Source organism: Ambystoma mexicanum, chromosome 1p (genome assembly GCF_040938575.1).
Source record: "Ambystoma mexicanum isolate Mex_15411 chromosome 1p, UKY_AmexF1_1, whole genome shotgun sequence".
NCBI classification, from domain to species: Eukaryota; Metazoa; Chordata; class Amphibia; order Caudata; family Ambystomatidae; genus Ambystoma; species Ambystoma mexicanum.
The window spans coordinates 757,988,475-758,010,423 of NC_090921.1; the positions used below are offsets into that span (position 1 = coordinate 757,988,475).

At 49.9% G+C, this 21,949-nt stretch overlaps 1 protein-coding gene across 6 annotated transcripts in view; it reads right to left on the reverse strand.

The window, feature by feature from the left end:
- Positions 1–21,949, reverse strand: part of TDRKH (tudor and KH domain containing) — a 2,163,439-nt gene that overhangs the window by 1,721,186 nt on the left and 420,304 nt on the right. The window lies entirely within an intron of this gene.

Genomic DNA, 21,949 nt, shown 5'->3' on the forward strand with positions numbered 1-21,949 from the left:
TCGCTGCAGACGAGATGACCCTGCGTCCCATAGCGTCCAATACTTTCCCTCGCCGTCCGGTGGGGAAGTCGATGTGGAGGCCGCACCCCCCCCCCCGCTTTCTTCCTGGCCGCCGCGGAGACGACGGAGTCCGGGGTAGGCTGCGCCCGGAGGCACAGGGGGGCCGCATCCGGGACCCGGTACTTCTTCTCGTACCGGTCTCTTCTAGCTGGCGTCGTGGAAGGGTTCTTGAGGAGGGCGAGGCCCTCATCCCAAATGTCGTCCAGTAGAGGCACCGCGAGGACCGTCTTCCTCTTGGCCTCGCGCCGTTGATAAAGGAATCCTTCCTTTTTCTTCTCCTCAGGGCAGAGTTGGAAAAGCTCGGATGCCCTGGCTATCATGGAGTGGAACGATCCAATCTCGTCGGGCGGAGAAGCCCTGGTGGGAGGTGACGAGGGTAGATCCTCGTATACCTAGTCGTCCGTGCCCGTCGCTGCCGTGTCAGTCCTCGTATCATCCCATCGGGTGGACGGGGAGGAGGGCTGGACGGGGCGCGACGGCTGAAAAGGAGGTGGAGGGTGAATCCTTTTCTTGGGCGGGGGAACACCAGAAGGTCCCGGTTCAGGATCCCCCGACGGGAGAGGTTCCTCCGTCGGCAATGGTAGTCTCGTCCTTATCTCTGAACATAAGGACTGTATAGCCAACAAAATGGCCGCCGAGTTGTCTTGCGGCGCTGGCAGAGGGGAATCCGACGGGCGATCAGGGGCCCCGTCGGCACCCTCGACGATGTCGTCGTCACCTGCGTCGGGATCCATCCCGACGGGCCGGTCTTCTTCCACGCCAAGGCCGTGGCTTAAGACCTCAATCAGCTCTTCCTCCGAGGTTGAGGCCGAATCTACGACGACGCCCTGCCCCCCTTTTTCTTCCCCACCGGGGATTTCACGGGGGTCCTATCGATGGGCACAAAAGAGGACTCCCTCCGAGGTGGCAGGGAGACTCTGAGCCCCGAGGTCGCCACCACTGGTGTGGCCTCCACAGGCTGAGCCAGGGCCGCCGCGACAGTATCGATAGAGGGCTTGGCCGGATGGATTAAGGCCTTCACCACCTTAGGTGCGCTCACCGCCTTATCCTTGAGGAGGGGGGGGGGGACACTGCCTCGCTCCCCCTCCGATGGGGCCTTCGAGCTCGACCGGGGCCTCTCCAGGAGCTTCGCCGGGTGCTCGCCCTTCCTCTTACCCGACCCAGAGCATTGGCTCGTGGCTGAAGGTGCCGGGGAGGGTGCGCCCTGCCTGGCGCCCGTAGAGCCCGACCGTTCGGCGCTCCCGGTGCCAGCGGACTCGCGGTGCTTGGCCTTGTGTTGGACCCCCGTCGCCGGGGCGTCCTCAAAGGTCTTAGAAGACCGCTCGGATTTCTTCCTCTTCTTCTCGCCTGACGGGCTCTTCCCTTCCAGCCAGTTGGCGAGACGTTGATGGCGGTCCTTCATGGTCCGCTCCGACATGTTGCCGCAAAACGCACAGTCCTTCTCCACGTGCGTCTTGTCCTCATGTAAGCAGTAGAGACAAAAGGAGTGTTCGTCCTCCTTAAAGACGTTCTGTAGCTGGCATCCAGGGCAGACCCTGAACAGCTTTCCGGGCGTCGAGCTTCCCTTCTCCTGGGCCATGTCCGGGCCTGAGAAGCTTCTGGAGTCCTCCAAAGCGTAGCTCGACGAAATCTTCACCCTTGAGGGGCGCAGACGAATCCGACACGGGTCCCCGTTGATCGGATGGAGAGTCGGTGGAGCTTGAGGCTCTTTTGACCGAAAAAACCGAAGTTTTTTAGCAAAAAACGTGAAAAAATAGCACTAACGCTCGAGAGCAATAGCACGAGGATCCCAACACATGAACGTGCGGTAAAAATCTGAAGATGGCTGCCAGAGGCGGTGCTTAGGTAAAGGGCAGTCATTGGCTGTGGTCAGTATGACGCAGAGACCAGTGATTGGTTACTACTACGAAAGACAGATCAGAAACGAAACTGATACTGGTTTTTTCTTTACCGAGGATTCCCAGCCTGAAGACGGGGAATATTCATGAGCATGTGAATCCATGCCAGACCCCATGCTGGAGAAGTGTGTCTGGATCACTCATCGAGTTTGGGCAGCAGAGCTGTAAGGACACAAGATGCTATGTGCCCTAGTAAGAGTTGGTACCACCACGCTAATGTTGAGTAGGGGTGTACTGCTATATGGGTAGAAATACCGTAAACACTTCAATTTTCCCATAATAATCAGTTTACCGGTTATTATACAGGTTTACAGAATTTGGGTGTGAGCAGTAAAGCCTTATTGATTTGGTGCACGTACAGTAAAGACTAACACACGCAGTGTGGCTTCTATGTTATACCCACGCTGGAAGTCAGTCTGCCCAGTGAACTTGTACTGAAAATATGAAGGATGCACAGCTAGTGGACCACCAGCCAGCGAGGCAAGTTCTGCAATAAGCAGGAAGCACAAAACATGAACAGACTAGCAGTTGTGGCTGCGGAGCTCCATCAAAGAGCAGATTCAGAGCAGTGCCCCACAGCTGCATTGCCTTGTGTCCTGCCAAGAACACAGTAGGATAAGTGTTTACCTAATGTTGAAAACATTGTGAACACACAGTAACACAAAGCACTCATTTTCTTTTAAACAGAGCTTCCCATGGGCAGCTTCCAAAGTGCCTGGGGCCTGCAAAAAATATTCCCTGAAATAAAACATGGGGCTTGCTTACAGCAGTCCTCTAGAGCCCTTGTGGTACTTCCCTGTGAAAGCCTGAAGATCTGACAAAAAAGTGCAAATTGGAAACAAGCGTTTGAGGACAAACCAGTTACTTACCCCTGGTAACGGTCTTTCAATTAAATGTTCCTCCAACGTATTCCTCATCTTATGATAATTAATCTCTCCAGCTTTGATGCTTCGGAATTTTTTTTTTTTCGACAGAGGGCACTGTAGGCAGTATCGTCGAATCGATTTCCCTCGAAAGCCTCCGTCGACCTCATCAGCATAAGTAGCACATGTAGTGCCTGTTGGCTTCAGTTCTGTTTTTCTTTAACCCTACGAAGAGGAATGACCAGGCATACCAAAGACTGTAGGCTCACAGAAAGCATTGAGTGTAATAACATGTAAATTGTAGGGTGGGGTAGGCTGGGAGGGGCGATGAGGAATATGTGGGAGGAACATCCAACCGGAAGAACGTTACCAATGGTAAGTAGCTTTGAATGGATGGTATCCTCCCAAGTATTGCCCACCTTATAATAGACTCCCAAAGCAGTAATAATTTGGAGTTGGGAGTACCAATTAAATTTAGATCTAATCATGGACCGAATGGAGGACAGCTTTTGCAAAAAGTCCTCGCTGACTGGAGGAAGAATCCAGACACTAATGTTTTACAAATGTATTGATAGACAACCAAGTGGCTGCTGAACAAATAATTTATTGGGACATCCCTGTGAAGAGCTGCAGAGGTTGCCATGCCCCTTGTGGAATGAGCCCTTAGGCCTTCCGGTAGGTCCTCACCCGCTAGTCTATAGCATTCGCCAATAGCCAGGATAATCCATCTGGATATTGTTCGTTTGGTGACCGCAAGGCACAATTTGGGACCAGTATAGGCAATAAAAAGTTGATCAACCATGCAAAATTCAGCCATACTGGATATATAAAAACTTAAGAGCCTTTTTGGGTCCAGTCTATGTAGTCTCTTCTCTTCCTTATCTGGATGAGGTGGTGGATAGAATGTTGGCAAGGTACATTTTTCTGACAAGTGGAAGTCGGAGACTACCTTCCAAAAGAAGAAGGTTCTACCCGGAGAATGACTGTCTTTATAGAAAGTGGTATGAGGAGGTTTGAGTGATAAGAGCTTGCAGCTCACTTACCCTGCGGGCTGAGGTTATTGTGATAAGCAAAACAGCCTTTACTGTCAAGAGCCTTAAAGGGCATTAATGTAAAGGCTCAAATGGAATACATGTCAAAAACTTTAACACAAGATTGAGGTCCCAAATAGGTACATTGAATGGAATTGAAGGGTATACATTAGTAAGGCCCTTCAAAAATGGTACAATCAAAAGGGATCTTAAAATGTGAATCCTCTTCTGAGGAGCGCTTGAAAATGGAAAGCGCTGCTAGGTAGCCCATAATGGTTCCGATCTGGAGCCCCAGATTGGCTAAGTGTAACAGAAAAGAGCACCATGGGTGTGTCACATAGAAATGGATCCACACTCTTATCCTTCCACCAGTTGCTGAATGTATTCCAACAGCACAAATATTTAGTTGCTGGCCTTCTGGCCGAAAGCAAAACCTCCATTACGTCATCTGGGAGGTCCCAATCCAGAAACCATGCGTGAAGGCCGAGTGTCTTGATCACTGAATGGAGAATTCGACCTTCCTCTTGCGAGAGAAGATCCTCTTTTTGTGGAAGACGTATTGGAGGGCAGATGGACATGTCCAGAAGGTCCAGGTACCACGTCCTCCTGGCCCAATCCGGAATAATTAGGATCATGGATTTCCCAAAACTTTCTCAACCTCCTGATCACATGAGAAATGATGGGGACTGGAGGAAACCCATACAGGAGTGGAAATTCCCATTCCACCACGAACGCGTCTCCTAGAGCTCCTCTTGGGGGGGTAATTCCCTGGAGGAGTACTGTTCGCAGTTGTGGTCGACACCGGTCGCGAACAGAACCACCCCAAAGACTCCAAATCATTGGAGCAGTCCTGGACCCTTTCTCTGGGAAAGCCTCGCCTCCCGAGCAGATGGTAAAATAAAAAAAAATCCAAAATGCTCAGTATCTCCCAGCCTTTGATTTTATGAGGTTGCTCGTCTCATGGCATCCTGCCTTTTCCTGGTGCCAGTGGCTCGCTTGAGAATGAGATCAATGGGCTCTCAGGACACAGTGGTCCCAATTCTCAGGCAATATGTCGGATCAACTGCAAGTTCCGAGCACAGTTGCTCAGGACCTTCTGTGGTGGGCTTGCAAAGACCATATTCTCAAGGGAGAATCTTTTTGAGAGCCATGGTTGGAGATCACGGTAGTGACGGATGCCTCACTCACGGGGTGAGGAGCCCACACAAACAATCTGACAATCGGCGGTCGTTGGTCTCCATCGGAGTCCAAACTACACATCGACCTTTTAGAGCTGAGGGCAATCAGAATAGCGCTGAAGGACTTTCTGCCCTCTGTACGGCGAATGAATTTCCTAATAATGACGGACAACACAGTGGCCATGTACTACTTCAACAAGAGAAGTGTACGGTCACTGCCACTGTGCAGTTCTGGGCAATACAAGAAGAAATCTGTCAGCAGTTCACCTAGCCAGAGAGCAGATGCTCTGAGCAGGCAGAGCAGTCTCCCACGAGTGGGAACTAGCTCAGGAAGTCCTTCAAGAACCCTTTAAGGAAAGAGCCTCGATCGACTCCTTCAACAGCACCTTTGACTTTTTGTGCCAGGAAGAGTCTCTCGCATCACCAGACTTTCTCCCTCTCCGAAGGCGACTTCGATGCGGACCACCCCACCACCAGTTTACCTCCCTCTCACTGAGAGCCTTCTCGGTCATGGCCTGATGGGAACCACAGTCGGCAGTACGGTGCCCCAAGTCCATATACACCACAGGCAGATGCAGTGAGGATCAGTAATCGACATTTTCGACCCGCAGTTCTGGAATTTTTTTAAACCTAACTTGATTGTTGATAGATTTTCATGAGAAAATGTCTTCTTGTTCAACACTGTCACTAAAGCGCACCGTAATTACTCGAAGGGTTAGCTCAGAAAAACGTAAGTGAAGCCAACGGGCACTGCATGCGCTATTTATGCCGACTAGGACGGTCGACGGAGGCCCTCAAGGGACATCGACTCGACAACACTGCATACAGCGCACTCTGCCGAAAAAAAGAAATTCCATGGCAGCAACCTGGAGAGATTAAATCATAACATAAGGAATACGTGGGAGGACACAATCAATTCGAAAATATAGTTTTCCTACAGGCTATTAAGCAGGATTACCTGTGACAGAGGACTTCTGAAAGGCAAGCCGCATATTTAATTTCACGGAAAAAGATATTTAAAATAGAAGGGGAGCATTTTTTTCATTTTACTCAAAGTCCATTCACATTAGGTGGCAGGAAGCTGTGAACACGACAGCCAGTCTTGCCCGCTGCTTAGAAATCCTGCCAAGCCCAGATAAATATAACTGTTTTGCTGGGTGTTTCGCACAGCTCCAGCCTCCAGCATATGCCACTAGTTAAGCGTTTGCAGCACCGCACTCTTTCAAAGAGCTCTAGTGATACTTGCGAAGGCCAAGGGCTTAGATGTTTGGGTTGTGCTGGCTGAGAAAAGGCTAGTAGTGGTCACTTCCTGTGCTCAGTGCCTTGTGAATATAGGGTGCACCCCAACTGCAACTGCCTCTGTAAGAACAATAGAAGTGGGAGTTTTTCCAGCTCGGCACACAAAATGAACTGGACACTAACTGACTGGACTTCGAGAGAGTCTGGGGAAGAGTTGAGGGTGGCCTAAGGGCTTTACTGAACGAGGCTTCTCGAGTTTGACTGTGAAATAGAATAGTGTGTCTGTGTGTGTGCATTTGAATTACTTTCAGGCGAAGGGAAAGAGTTCACCATGTACCACGAAGTACAGAATTATGTTTTACTTAGCTTCCTGGAATGCGTGCCAATTTTATTTTCAACAAAATAATAATTATTATTAAAAGATTTCCTCAAGATTGACAACAAGTACAACAGAGCAGTGCAAATCCATCAGTTATCACAGCATGATCATTACAAACAGGCAATTATTCACAGTGGGCCGAGACATGGAAGTAGTCGTGGCTAATCAGTCGGGAGGGCCTCAGCCTTGGCCGAATCCTACCTGTCGTTCATGGAGGGGATTGCAAAAAGGTCCATAGACTTCATTGCTTGGTGAACTATGTGAGCCACCGGGACATGGGGTGGCACAGCAGGTGAGCGTGGGGTATTTTTCTGCGTATTCCATGAAGGGAGCCTAAATGTTCTGAAAGCTCGTGATGTCCCCCATTCGCAGAGCAGTGATCTTCTCCGACACCACAATGTCCCAACATTTTGACCACCAGATCCCCTGGAATGGACCCTTAGGATGTTTCCAGAGGCGAGAAATGAGATTTTAGCAGCCGTCAATAAATGCGTGATTAGTTTGGCTATCTGGCCCGTTAAAAGAAATGCTCCCTCCTTGGTATCCCCCAATAGTACCGTCCAAGGGGATTCCCAATCGATGTGTGGCAATGTTATGGATCACTGAACAAAACCGGGATGCACTACAGATTTTCTGGGAAGTGTGCAAAGTGGCTCTGCAATAGTAAACAAAACAAAAAAAAAACGTATTAACCCATAAACTGCAAAGGATCCCCCCCGGGCCCCCCCTCAGTGCCAAGGCCTCTTTTGGTGATTTCGGTATGTCGCCATTCATTCCCTTTGAACTTTGCTACAGAAGATATCTGTGAAATTTGGCCCCTTTTTTTCCCCCCCACACATAGGCAATCGTAACGCAACCAAGGAATCCTAGCTTGCTGTAGGGGTGGAGAAAATAACCAAACAGGGATAACATTTTGGGTTTTTTCAGAAAATGCCAATAAAATGATGTACAAAGAAGCCTGTGGTTTTTTTCCTTGTAAGAGCTAGGAACAAATGGTTTGCTGTACTGAATTTGCCATTGTCCAGGCTTTCAGGAACAGGTTGAGTGGAAACCAATAACCTTTTGCTATGGTTGCCAGCCATTTTGAGAGAGGTAGGCGATTTTGTCCTTTTTTTCCAATAGGACATGCGTGGACGGAATGGAAGAGGAGGGTAGGAAAGCTGAATGGGGCGACAGAAAGGCATACATTTCTGAAATGTAGACAAAATTCCAAGTTTAGGAAGGGGAGATTTGCGCAGGTCAGGCAACAACTATGTAGGGAAAAATTCCATCGTTTGAAAGAAAAAAAAAAAAGAATTAAAACAAAAACCTTTTTTAAAATATCGGTAAAATGACAGAAAAAAAATGATATCTGATGGACATGGTTGGCCCGGTGTGGCAATGGCTTCTGTGAATTTTGAGAAAAGCAATGCCCAGTTACATTCCCCGACTCTTCCAGTTAGGAAATCACACATTTTCCATAATGTTTCACAAAACAAGCTCAACCCCAAGCCAAAAACGGAGCCATGGTACACAGGTTTTTTTATGCTTACGGCCTGAACAGACGTACTTCGCATGTGTAAGTAAAGAAGAAAAAGTTACTTACCAACTAACATTCTTTCGACTGGATGTTCCCCCCACATATTCCTCATCTTAGATAGTTCTAGTCTGCCAGCTTTGCTGCTTCTCTGAAAAAAAAGAGGGTGCTGTGCTCGAGGCCGCGCAGTCGTAGTCCCTCGAGGCCTGCCATAGAGTGTCGACGTCATCCGTCGTATAAAGGGCTCGAGCCGCGCCCGTTGGTCTCAGTTCGGTTTTTTCAGTGTTAATGGTCGCATCAGGCATTGAAGGATGTCAGGCTCTTAATGAAATACAAGTGCAAAAAGCGTAAAAACTCCACAGAGTGGTAGGTTGGGAGGGTCGATGAGGAATACGTGGGAGGAAAATCAAGTCGAAAGAACGTTACAGTTGGTAAGTAACTTGTTCTTCGAAGGGATTGTGTCCTCCCACGTATTCCTCATTTTAGATAGTCTCCCACAGCAGTTGCAATTTGGAAAGGGAGTACCAGAGTTTAATTATGTACTGAATGAAGGACAGCGTTTGCAAAAAGGCCTCCTTGGTAAGAAGTGGAGTCTAAACAATGTTTTACAAAAGTTGTGCATGGATGACCAGGTGGCCGCTGCACAAATGTCCTACGGCTCTTCAGAGGGGTGCTCCTGTGCAGAAGTTGCTATGCCCCTGGTTGAATGAGCCCTCAATCCATCTGGAGGCTCTTTCCCAGCTAATTTGTAACACTCAGATATTGCTAGAATTATCCATCTGGATAAAGTTTGTTTGGACACCCCAAGGCCCAATTTGTGTCCAGTGTAACCGACAAACAACTAATCAATTTGTCTAAATCTCTCAAGTCTAGAGATATAGAAGCTGAGAGCCCTTTTAGGGTCCAGCCTGTGGAACCTTTGCTCCTCTTTACTAGCATGTGGAGGAGGGTTAAAGGAAGGTAACGTGATCTTTTGTGACATATGGAAATCTGAAACTGTTTTAGGTAAGAAAAAAGGTTTGACCTTCAAAATGACCTTATCCTTGTGGAAAATGGTGTGAGGAGGCTTGCAAGAGAGCTCCTGCAACTCACTCACCCTGCAGGCTGATGTTAAAGCCACTAGTAAAACTGTTTTAAAAGTTATGAGCCTTAAAGGACAAGAATGTAAAGGCTCAAAGGGGACACAAGAAATTTTAAAACTAAATTTAAGTCCCAGATGGGAACCTGAAAAGGTGTAGGAGGGAACACATTTGTTGACCCTTTAAGAAATTGAACAACTAAAAGGCATTTTAAAATAAGAAACTTCTCCAGAGGAGCGTTTGAAGATAGATAGCGGTGCTAAATATCCTTTAATAGTGCCAACTTGGAGCCCAAAGTTGGCCAGAGGTAAAAGAAAAGAAAGCACCATGGGAGTGCTACATTGAAAAGGATCCACATTCTTATCCCTGCACCAGTTACTGAATTTCTTCCACCGACACCGGTACAAGGATTTTGTTGCTGGCTTTCTGGCCGAAAGCAAAATGTCCATAACGTTGACCGGAAAGTCCCAATCCTTATAGCTCAGCCTCTCAGAAGCCATGCGCGAAGGTTGAGAGCTTTGACCTCTGGATGGAGAACTTGACCTTCCTTTTGTGAGAGATCCCCCTCTTCGTGGAAGACGAATTGGAGGGCAGATGGACATGTCCAGAAGGTCCGGGTACCACGTTCTCCTGGCCCAATCCGAGACAATTAGAATCATGGTTTTCCTGAACGTACTCAACCTCCTGATTACTTGAGGAATCACAGGGACTGGAGGGAATGCGTATAGGAGTGGAAATACCCAGTCCACCACGAACGCGTCCCTAGAGCTCCTCTTGGGGGAAATTCCCTTGAGCAGTACTGGTCGCACTTCCGGTTGGCACCGGTCACGAACAAATCCACTTGAGGGGTTCCCCAAAGGGTGAAGATCTCCAGAAGGACTTCCTGAGCTAGTTTCCACTCGTGGGAGACTCTGCTTTGCCTGCCCAGAGCATCTGCTGCCGTGTTCTTCTCTCCAGCTAGGTGAACTGCTGATAGAGAGATTCCTTCTTGCATTGCCCAAAACCAGAGCTGCATCGCCTCTTTGCACAGCGGGAGTGATCCTATGCCTCCTCTGTTGAGATAGTGCATAGCCACTGTGTTGTCCGTCATTATCAGGACATTCTTTCCTCGTACAGAGGGCAGAAAGGCCTTGAGCGCTAGTCCGATTGCCCTCAGCTCCAAAAGGTTGATGTGTAGTTTGGACTCCGATGGAGCCCAACGACTGTTGATTGTCAGATCGTTGGTATGGGCTCCCCACCCTGTGAGTGAGGCGTCCATCACTACTGTTATCGCTGGCCATGGTTGCCAAAACTGTTCTCCTTTGAGGATATTTTCCTTGCAAGCCCACCATAGAAGATCTTGGGCCAATCTGGCCACGACTTGTAGAAGAGAAGATCTGACATCTTTCCCGAAAACTGGGACCATTCAGTCCTGAGGGCCCATTGAAGGGATCGCATCCTCAACCTGGCCTCTGGCACCAGAAAGATGCAGGATGCCTTGAGGCCTAGCAACCTTAGAAAATCGAAAGCCGGCAGATGTCAGGCATTTTGAAACCATGTTACCATCTGCAGAATGTGGGGAGCTCTCTCCTCGGGAGGCAAGGCTTTCCCCGAGGTCGTATCCAGGACAGCGCCGATGAATTGGAGTTTTTGGCTTGGAATCATTTGGGACTTCTTGTAATTGAGGGAGAAGCCCAGCTTGTGTAGGAAGTGACAGGTCATGGTTAGATGTTCCCGGGCTCGTTCGGGTGAACTTGCCCTGATGATGATCTAGGTAAGGGTATATGTAAATCCCGCCTTCTCCTGAGACTCACTGCCACTACCGCCATCAGCTTGGTGAAAACCCTCGGGCGGAGGTCTGCCCAAATGGCATAACTCGAAACTTATATCCGCCAATTGCGAACCTCATGCACTCTGTGCTTGAGATGGATTGGCACATGAAAGTAAGCATCCTGTAGGTCCAATGATACCAGCCAGTCCTGAAGTCTTAGAGCCTGAAGGATCTGAGAAAGGGTTACCATCTTGAACTTGTCCTTCCGGAGGAATTTGTTCAAATTTCTTAAGTCCAAGATGGGTCTCAATCCTTCGTCCTTATTGGGGATGAGAAAATAAGGGGAGTACCAACCCTTGTTCCTCTCCGCTACAGGTACATGTTCTATTGCACCTTTCTCTAGCAGGTTTGAAATCTGCACCTTGACCTGCACAAGGAGCAGATCTGGAATTTTGACAGAGCTGGCTCCCGGTGGATGATCTTGAGGTCTTTGAAGAAAAGGAAGGCAGTAAACATGGGTCACTATCGCCAGCACCCAGGCATCCAACGTAATGCCCCGCCATTCGTTCAGATACTGAGTGATCCTGCCTCCCACCTGGGTTTTGTAGGTAAAGACCTCAGAGTGGCTTTACAGCGGCTGAGGAGGAAGTAGCCGCTGCTCAGGCTGATCTAGCACCTTTTCCCTTTCCACCACGAGGGGGTCTTCTCTGTTGACCTCTGACTGTCCTGCCCCTTCCCTCTTCCAAAAGAGGAGTAGAAACAAAAGGGACGGTTTCTCCAGGAAGATGACCCTGCGTATAAATGTTGTTGGGGCTGTTTTATAGCAGCGCTGAGTGATTTAGCTGCCGATTTCGAGGTCTGCAGTTTCTCCAAACTCTCCTACGCCTTGCTGCCGAACAGCCTCAACCCATCAAAGGGCATATTGAGTAACCTGGACTGTACATCAGATGCAAAACCAGATTTCCGCAGCCAAGCAAATCTGCGTAAAACCGTGCTAGACGCCATGGACCTGCTCACACAATCAGCAGTGTCCAGTCCTGACTTGAGGCACTCCTCCATAGCCTCCTTTCCATCCCTTACTATCGCCAGGAAACCATCCAGTTCCTCACCCTCTGGGATGTGTTCAGCCACTGCGTTCAAACAGTCCCACAGGGTGTATGTGAATCTAGCTAAAGTACAAGTAGCTTTAGTAGATTTAAGGGCCATACTACCAGAAGTACAGACTTTCCTCTCCCAAGCATCAATCTTCTCGTCCCCGTCAGGTGGCATGGAAGGATAAGCCGATTGCCGATTTGCAGTCACAGCTTGAATCACCAACCTCAGGTGAGGGATGCTTCTCAAAAATCTTTAGCATTGAAGCCCTAAAGGCCTCCTATTTTTTAGGGGAATCTTGCTTAGAAGGACATGAAATAAATCTTCCCTCAGGCAGGGAGTAAGAAGAGGAAGAATATCTGTGACGTCGCTTCTTTGATTTGTTAGATGAAGAGGAGGAAGATTTCCTCGAGCGAGGAGGAAGAAGAGGAAGAAGAAGATCTGTGACGTCGCTTCTTCGTTTTGTTAGATGAAGAGGAGGAAGATTTCCTCGAGCGAGGAGGAAGAAGAGGAAGAAGAAGATCTGTGACGTCGCTTCTTCGATTTGTTAGATGAAGAGGAGGAAGATTTCCTCGAGCGACTCTTCGACCTCGGGAGAAGATTTTCTACTCGACTCTCCAGAGTCTTTTTGCAGACTTAAAAGACTCCTGTCTCACCGATAGCTTACCTTGGCGTTCCTTAAGAGTCTTATTCAACATCGCTTGACACAAACCGCACTCGTCAACCCGATGGTCACAGATGAGGCACCAAAGGCAGTTGCGGTGAGGATCGGTAATGGACATCTTCCTTCCACACTTCAGACATTTCCTAACACCAGTCTTAGGTGTGGTAGGAGTTGAGGAAGAAGAAATATTCTCAAGGAAAGAACTGACGCGCCGTTTTGAAACACAAAGCAAAAGCTCGGAAAAACAGAACAGACCAACGGGCGCGACTTGAGCCCTTTATACGACGGATGACGTCGACACTTGATGGCAGCCCTGGAGGGACTACGACTACGCGGCATCGAGCACAGCACCCTCTGGCGAAATGTTTTCCGAGAAGCAGCAAAGCTGGCAGACTATATTTATCTAAGATGAGGAGTACGTGGGAGGACACAATCCATTCGAAACATAAGGTGGTTAGGAAGGGAACGCATACATTTTCTGAAAGAGCACAGGCAGACCTTTTGAAGGGTAGGTGAGTTGTGCAGGTTACAAAAGTGTATAGTGCCTAAAGCAGCGACTAAATGTAGGTCACATTTGGGAAAAGAAAGGGTGGTGTGTAAAGTGCATCAGCAAATGTTCTAAAATGTTATGAAAACCACGCCAACACAACAAATGTCCTACCTTCCCGCATTCCTACAGGTGTCCCAATGAAAACGGTACCTCATATGTGTGGGTGCACGTGTCTGGGTGCAAAGGGAAATGGCTAAACCACTGGTAACCTCAAGTCTTTCGGCAGAGCAGATTGAGGAATTTTGCTCTTGTGGACAACCTACAGATTCGGGCCTGGGGTGTTGCAGCCACCAAGGAAAACCGAGAACCCCATGCATTTCCAAAAAAGAAGACACCCGTGGGAATCTACAGAGGTCTGACTTGTGTGAATCGCCCCAGGATTTATTACCGATACACCCTTGCAAAGTCAGAAATGTGGCGAAAAAAACACCATTTTCAGACACTTCCCTCTGCCCACACACCGAAATATGCTGCCAACAAATGCCCTACCTTCCAACGTTTCCACACATGTCCCGACGAAAACATTACCTCACATGTCTGGGTGCACCGACGTGGGCGCAAAGGGAAAAGGCTAAACCACTAGTAACCCCCAAAGGGTTTGGGAAGCCAACCGACAGATTTGGGCCTAGGGTGTCGCAGCCACCAAGGAAAACCTAGAACGCCATGCATTTCAGAAAAGAAGACACCCGTGGGAATCCACAGAGGTCCGACTTGCGTGAAATCGCCCCAGCATGTATTATCCACAAGCCCTGGCAAAGTCCCAAATTTAGGGAAAAAACAAAAAACTTTCAGGACATTTCCCACCTGGAAACTACTGAAACACGCCAACACCACATGTCCTACCTTCCCACATTTCTACAGGTGTCTGGATGAAAACAGTACTTCACATGTGTGGGTGCACCTACTTGGGCAGAAAAGAAAAAAAGTGTTGACTGTCCACAGGCAGTCCCAGGGATCCCCGGGAGGGTCCACAACCATTCCCAGAGTGAAATTCTGTAATGCTGCCTAGCCAGAGCTCCAGGATGGTCGGGGTGATGTCCCTGGCCTTGAGTGGTTGTCCCCCATATGGGTTGACCGTCGACAAGTCCAGCAGCGGTTTCAGGGCACCTCTGCAGACTCCCTGTCCTTTACCAGAGGGAGATGGTGTAACGCAACCCAGCCAGAACACAAGGATGGTCAGGGTGATGTCCCAGGTCTTGGGCACCCAGAACCAGTCACCCATGTGGGTCGACCATCCCCAAGTCCAGCCTGGAGCTCTGGCCGGGCTCCCTGGAACCGCTGCTGGGCTTGGGGATTGATGACCCACACCTATGAGACGGGTGCCTAAGGTCAGGGCATCACCCCCAACTATCCTGGGGGTCTGGCTAGGATTCGTTACAGAATTTCCCTCCGGGGAGGGAAGGGGACCCTGCTGGGATTCCCTGGAGCTGCCACTGTCCTTGGGGACAGTACACCCCCATCGTAAATGGATGTCCAAGGCCGGGGACATCACCTCCAAACGTTCTAGATGGCCTCTGTTAGAGTTTCCCCATCAGGGAGCCCTGGCAGTGTGCCAATGCCTCTACGAAAGGAAGGGCTGTAACGCAGCTCAGCCTGAACTCTAGGACGGTTGGAGGTGATATCCCTGGCATTGGGCATCCGTTTACCATGCGGGTGTACCGTCCACAAGCACAGCGCCAGCGAGCCCCAGCAGAGTCCCGTCAGCCTGGGCTTGCAGTCGGTTAACCCACATGGGAGACAGCCACTCCAAGGGAAACTACAATGTTTCTCCAGTGTGGGGAAAACATACTGCCCCAGCCTTAGGGGCCTGTGGCAATATTTCTGGTGGCCCTCTCCCCCACCGCAACTGGATGGGGGGGGCATCTCATGAGGGCTATATGAGGCCTCCTTCATCCACTTAGGGTGGGGGTGAGAGGCCCACCCCCCCTTTCATTGTGAAAAAAATCCTGGTGGTCTAGTGGCCCTCCACCCAAATCTTTTATTTATAAAAAAATGTTGTTGCCCCCTTCACTGGGGGCAGATCACCCATCCATACGTGTGGCCCCATGCTTTGGGGGCTAAGGGGGGAGGGGCCCCCCACTTCACAAACAGATCTGTGGAGGTCTAGTGGCAATGCTGGGCACAGATCAAGCGCTCTGCGCCCGATCCGTGCCCAGCATTGCTTTTAAAAAAAAAAGAAAAAAAAAAGTCCTTTCCAACGACACCTCCCTCGATCTGAATGGCACAATAGTGCTACAGATCGACGGGGAGTAAGGTGGAGACTCACCTTTCATTTTCAACACGACAGCCAAAAATGGCTGCCACAGTGAAAATTACTTTGTTTCACGTCGGCGTGCATTGTGCACGCCGACCTGAAACTGAAAGAAATCCATTGCAGGGATCACACAAAACTAGGAATCGCCCAAAACGAAGTGCCAAAAAGGATTAGCGATCTCGTCCTTAGCAACACAAACGTAATGTCAAGGACGAGATAGCTCGTCCATGGTTCTTCAGGGGTTAAAGGACTACAACTCTTCCTGTGATGAAGAGGTTGTAGCAACTCATAACTGGGTGAAAGGTTGAAGTAATTAATTGTCAGCCTTGCTTAATGCAGACAGTAAGGGACAACCTAAGCTGCATCCCACAACTGGCGCTGGTAGGTAGATAATGACCTATGCAGAGTTTTGCTGCTGACACCGATTGGTAGAGCGGGACAGTGACCTCAGCAGCATTTTGCCCCTGATGGTAATTAGTAGAAAGTGACCGCAGCAGCGATTGGCTTACGCAAATTGGTAGAAAGTGAGCTAAGCAGTGGGCTAGGACTATAAAATGAGCTGACTCTGGTAGAGAGGAAAGCTGTTCTGACTGAGGCTGGGAGAAGACAGGAGGCAGACCCAAGACTGGAAGACACCTAGGAATAAACTGGAAGCTCCCTTCATGCAAACCAATGAAGAGGGGAAGGATGAATCTTCCTCCTTTTTACTGGCTGGATTTTGAATCCCCTGAAATTGCGTTATTGGGCTTTTTGAGTCTCAGAAAGATTGCCATTTGCTTTTTCAGCAGACATTTTTTGGGAAGAACTACTATTTTGACTGAGCTGTAGGGGGAATCTCCCTACTCCTGGAAACCAGCTCACCACCTATTTGGGTTTTGGGCTCTCAATTCCATGCATCTCCCTACCTTCTAAGGAGTAGCGAGTATGAAATATTTTACACATCTTTTAATATCAAATTGGGAAAGAGGAGAGGTATTAAAGAGGGAAGATCATTCTACGAAGTTGCCTAGTGAAATCTTAGACAGTAGAGAATTACTTTTGAAGTGGCTATTATGCTTCTGAAATTATTGATCTTTAGGCAGTGACCATTATAGCTGCGTAGTCATTGATAACTTTTTGCATATTAAAGTATGTTTAGTGACATTAGTACCCGGCGAGGCGGGTGTGGCAGCCTCCGAGCCAATGGGGAGGCTCAGAATTCAGGCATTACCACATGGTAATCCCTCCGCACGGCCGGCGGCCGTCATCTCCCTTTGCCGGGTAATCAGGTAATTCTTCGACCACCCACCTCCCCACATCCACGAAATTCCCTTAACCTGCCACCCCCACTTACATTCTTTTTTTGTCCATTTGAGAGCGGACGCACTGGGAACACTTCAGTCCCCAGCACGTCCGCTCCCTGTCTGCGACAGGCCATGGAAAGACCGATGGGACTACTTTTAGTCCCTTCTCCCTTCACATGGCGGCCATTTTGTTAGTTTACCCTTTTCTAATTTTTTTCAGGCTTTTTCAAAAACAGACTTTTTTTTCCCTTCCCCCGCAGCAATTTTTTAAAACTTTATTTTCTTTTGTGAAACACTGAAGCTTTTCGGAACAGAAAATAAATGGCTTTAGTATCCCGGTCTAACGGGCCGGAGTACTAATGGTAATAAGCCCCTAAACTGTGGGCCATTACCACATACGATAATGCCCCTGGGGCCCATAGTTACAGGCCCAAGCTTATTGCCTAAATATTACCAATATTTCTAGATTATTTCTCATAATTAAACGTGGTATACTATACAGTAGAGTGTTAGAGCATTCATTGAGTGTTTATGCTTGTATTCAAAATGTTTCTCACTAATGATGTGCGGGGCATCTATTGAAAAACATTGTGTATTGAAATGTTATATATGGTGCATGTCTTTAATGACCAGTGGGCCATCAATAAAATATGTGACATTAGTAAGCCTCTCCTGTGCTGATGAATTTGATTAGTCGCACACTGCATAGGGGTTGTTGCTTACTCGCTTTACAGATGCAGTTACAGGTACATGCTCTTTCCTACCTCTGCTCCTACCACAGCCCCTGCTAGGTGACAGGGATGTCTTGGACTCGCCTGAGGGTGGAGGGAAGGCTCTGGAGGTAGGGGGTGATAAGAATCACATCAAGAGGAAGGGGATAGGATAGGGAGGGGCAGGGGAAGGAGCTTCAAGTTTCATTATAAACGGTGTGAGAAATTTGTGATCAAGTAGTACCAACTCCCCTATTTTAAAGAGTCCATTGTGAAAGTGTTTGATCTGACAAATTAATTACAACCAATACCTGTGGAAAACAGCCACACGTAACACCCTGCAAGTGGCGTTATTACAGAAAATAAAAATGCAGCGCAGCGCTACAAATGCAAAACAAACTTTTCAGGCATACAAGATTTAAAATGTGCACATAGGACCAAGTACACGCGGGCACTGGGTTCATTAGCATTTTTAACCAGGTTACCCACCGTAGTGACCACCTTACTCCTAGTCCATAGTACCCTTTCCTCCATACTTATGGGACCTTCCTACGTCCGGCAAGACGGGACCAGAGCACTTTGTAAAAAGCATCAAAAAATGTTTCAAAATGTTTTAGTCCTTCCTCTCTTTCTGCGCAGGGCCCGGCACGCGGCGGTAACCCCGCCCATCTCGGCTCCGCCCCGCCCATCAGTCCTTTTCTATCACCAGGTCAAAGACATCTTAGCAATAACAGAGGAACCTTATTAGAGGGGACGGCGGGCAGACGTATGAGGAAAGGGGACTATGGACTAGGAGTAAGGTGGTCACTACGGTGAGTAACCTGGATATACTCCTACGTCCCGTTCCCTTTCCACCATACTTTTGGGAGATTCCCAAGCACTCCTTACAGGAACTATGGGTGGATGGAAAAAACCCCTTACTGAAAAAGGTTCTTCAGCGCAGCCTGACCAAACTGAGCATCAGATCTTGAGCTCATGTCTAGACAATAATGCTTACAAAAAGCAGATGGGGAGGCCCAAATAGCCAGCTTTGCGATGGGCTCCAGGGGACATATTTCTGAAAGGCAACCGCGGCTGCCTTGCCCCGCACCAGGTGTGCATGAATACCTTTAGGAGGCTTCAGCCCTTGGACTGTGTAAGACTCCGTAATGCAGGCAGCATTCCATCGAGAAAGTCGCCTTAGAGGCCTGCTTACCTTGTGGATTACCAAAGGTCACAAACAGTTGAGAAGAACTCCTAAGCTTGGATGTTCTGTCCAGATAGAACTTAAGAGCCCTTCTAACATCGAGGCAATGCAGAACCCTTTCTGCCTCTGAGGCAGGGTTCGGAAAAAAGACCGGCAGGGAGATGGACTGGTTCAGATGGAACGCAGATACCAGCTTCGGCAGGAAAGTAGGATTTGTTCGTAGGACCACCTTATCTTTGTGAAAGACCAAGAAGGGATGCTCCACCGACAAAGCCTAGAGGTCACTCACACGCCTTACTGAAGCAACGGTGACCAAAAAGGAACAAGTTACTTACCTGCAACTGTTGTTCTCCAGCATGGGTCTGGCATGGATTCACATGCTCATGAATATTCCCCGTCGTCAGGCTGGGAATCCTCGGTAAAGAAAAAACCAGTATCAGTTTCGTTTCTGATCCGTCTTTCGTAGTAATAACCAATCACTGGTCTCTGCGTCATACTGACCACAGCCAATGACTGCCCTCTACCTAAGCACCGCCTCTGGCAGCCATCTTCAGATTTGGAAGCACGTGAAGTGGCAGTATGACCAAGTGAAGAACCGCAGAGGGGTAGGCGGGAGGGTTCGCATGTGAATCCATGCCAGACCCATGCTGGAGAACAACAGTTACAGGTAAGTAACTTGTTCCTTCTCCAGCATGGGGTCTGGGATGGATTCACATGCTCATGAATAAAGAATACATAGCAGTACACACATGCACAACCACGGGAGGTGGCAAAGGCTCAACTTTAAGCATTACATCAAACTCAACATTAAGCATCTTACCTCCTCACCAGGCTCACCTCAGGCGAACAGGTTGCGCAGCACTGCTTGGCCGACCCTGGACTCCTCCCTGGAATCCCGATCGACGCAGTAGAATTTCGTGAAGGTGTGCGTCGACCTCCAGGTAGCAGCCCTGCATATGTCCAGCAGGGGCACACCAGAAAGGAACGCCGTGGTAGCTGCGATCGCTCTGGTGGAATGGGCTCTCGGACGGCCAGGCAGCAGTCGGTTTGCCAACCGATGACAGTACATGATACAGCCGGAGAGCCATCTGGAAATGGAAGCCTTCGAGAGAGCCTTCCCCTGATTGACAGGTACAAAATTCACAAAGAGTTGTGACGTCTTCCGAAAACACTTTGTGCGGTCCACGTAGAACTTCAGCGCTCTAGCCACATCCAGCGAGTGCAAAGTCCTCTCAGCCGGCGACGAAGGCGACGGGAAGAACACAGGCAACACCAAGGGTTCGTTGAGATGGAAGTCCGACGGTACCTTGGGCATGAAGGAGGGGTGCGTCCTGAGCACTACCCTCGTGTCGTGAAAAGTCAAGTACGGGGCCTTGCAGGAAAGGGCCTGGATCTCTCCCACCCGTCGTGCGGAGGGGATGGCCACAAGAAACGCTATTTTCCACGACAGAAACTTCAACGGGGCCGAGTGCAGAGGCTCGAACGGAGGTCCCATGAGCTTGGTCAGCACCACGTTGAGCTCCCACGCCGGGGCCGGCGCCTTCACTGGCGGGAACGATCTGAACAGTCCCCTTCATGAACTCTTTCACCAGACGATGAGACCACAAGGACGTCCGGCCCGTGGTTCTGGTGTATCGGAGATCGCAGCAAGATGAATCTTGATGGACGCGTGTGCCAGTCCAGCTTTGGCCAGCGTCAGCAGGTACGGCAGTACCTGGGGAGCCGTAATCCGTAGAGGGTTAATCTTCTGTGCGTGGCACCAGACAGTGAACCTCTTCCATTTGTGTCCGTAGCATTTAAGAGTCGAGGACGCCCTGGCCTTTGCAAGAACCTCTCTGCAGTCGGCCGGTATGTCGTATCCTCCAAACTCTAGCGCTGCAGGAACCAGGCCTGCAAGTTCAGCGATTTTGGGTCGTGGTGGAGGATGGCGCCTCCTTCCCTGGAGAGTAGATCCGCGTCCACCGGCAGCTTGATTGGCGGGGACGCTGACAAGTCCAGAAGGTCCGGGAACCATATCTGCCTCGGCCACGCAGGTGCGACAAGGATCATCCTGCACCGTGACCTCTTGAGCTGGTTGACGAGCCGGATTAGCAGTGGCAAAGGAGGGAACGCGTAGAGGAACAGGCCCTCCCAAGGGAACGAGAAAGCATCGCCCATGCTCCTCGCCTGGGGAAACCTGCTGGCGAACCTCCGGCACTTGGAGTTCATCGCCGTCGCGAACAGGTCGATCTGGGGTATGCCCCACCGTCGGAAGAGGCGATCCACTAGATCCTGCCGTAGTTCCCACTCGGCGATGGTGTTTTTTATCCCTGCCAGATGAAACGGCACCAGAAACATCCTTTGGGCGGCCGCCCAATGCCACAGGTCCTGCGCCTCCTTGGACAGTGCTGGGGACCTGGTTCCGCCCTGTTTCCTGATGTAAAACATGGTGGTGGTGTTGTCGGTGAAGATCCTCACCACCTTGCCCTTGAGGGACGGAAGGAAAGACCTGAGGGCCCAGAACACTGCACGGAGCTCCAGGACGTTGATATGGAGGGACTTCTCCGTCGGGAGCCAGAGGCCTCTCGCGTGCAGATTTTCGGTGTGCGCTCCCCACCCTTCCAGGGAGGCATCCGTGGTCACTGTCTCCTGGTGGTCTGGGGTCTGAAAGTCCATGCCCGCCGTCAGATGCGCGCGGTTGCCCCACCACCGGACCGCTCGGCGGAAACTCTCGTCGAGTGTGATCCCCTCCTCGAAGCCGCCCGTCGTTTGGATTCAGCGCGCGTCCAGGAACTCCTGCAACGGGCGCATGCGGAGCCTGCACATGGGAATGAGGTAGATGCAAGAAGACATTCCGAGGAGGGACTTGATGGACCTCGCCTTGGCCACGTCCGAAACCAACATCCGCTGTACCTTGCCCAGGATGGACCTGGTCCTTTCCTCCGACAGGGAGGCCAGAAGGGACACTGTCGAGCTTCGCTCCCAGAAACAGTGCGTTTTGCGCGGGTACCAGGTGGGACTTGGCGTAGTTCACGGAGAATCCCAGGTCCGTGCGAAGTTGGACGGTCCTTGCCGTGTGCTCCACGGTGAGCTCCCTCGTCTTGGCTCGGATGAGCCAGTCGTCCAGGTAGGGGTAGACGTGGATCCCCTCGCGGCGCAGCTGCGCCGCCACCGGTGCAAGGCACTTGGTGAATACCCTGGGTGCCGACCGTAGTCCGAAGGGGAGGGCTTTGAACTG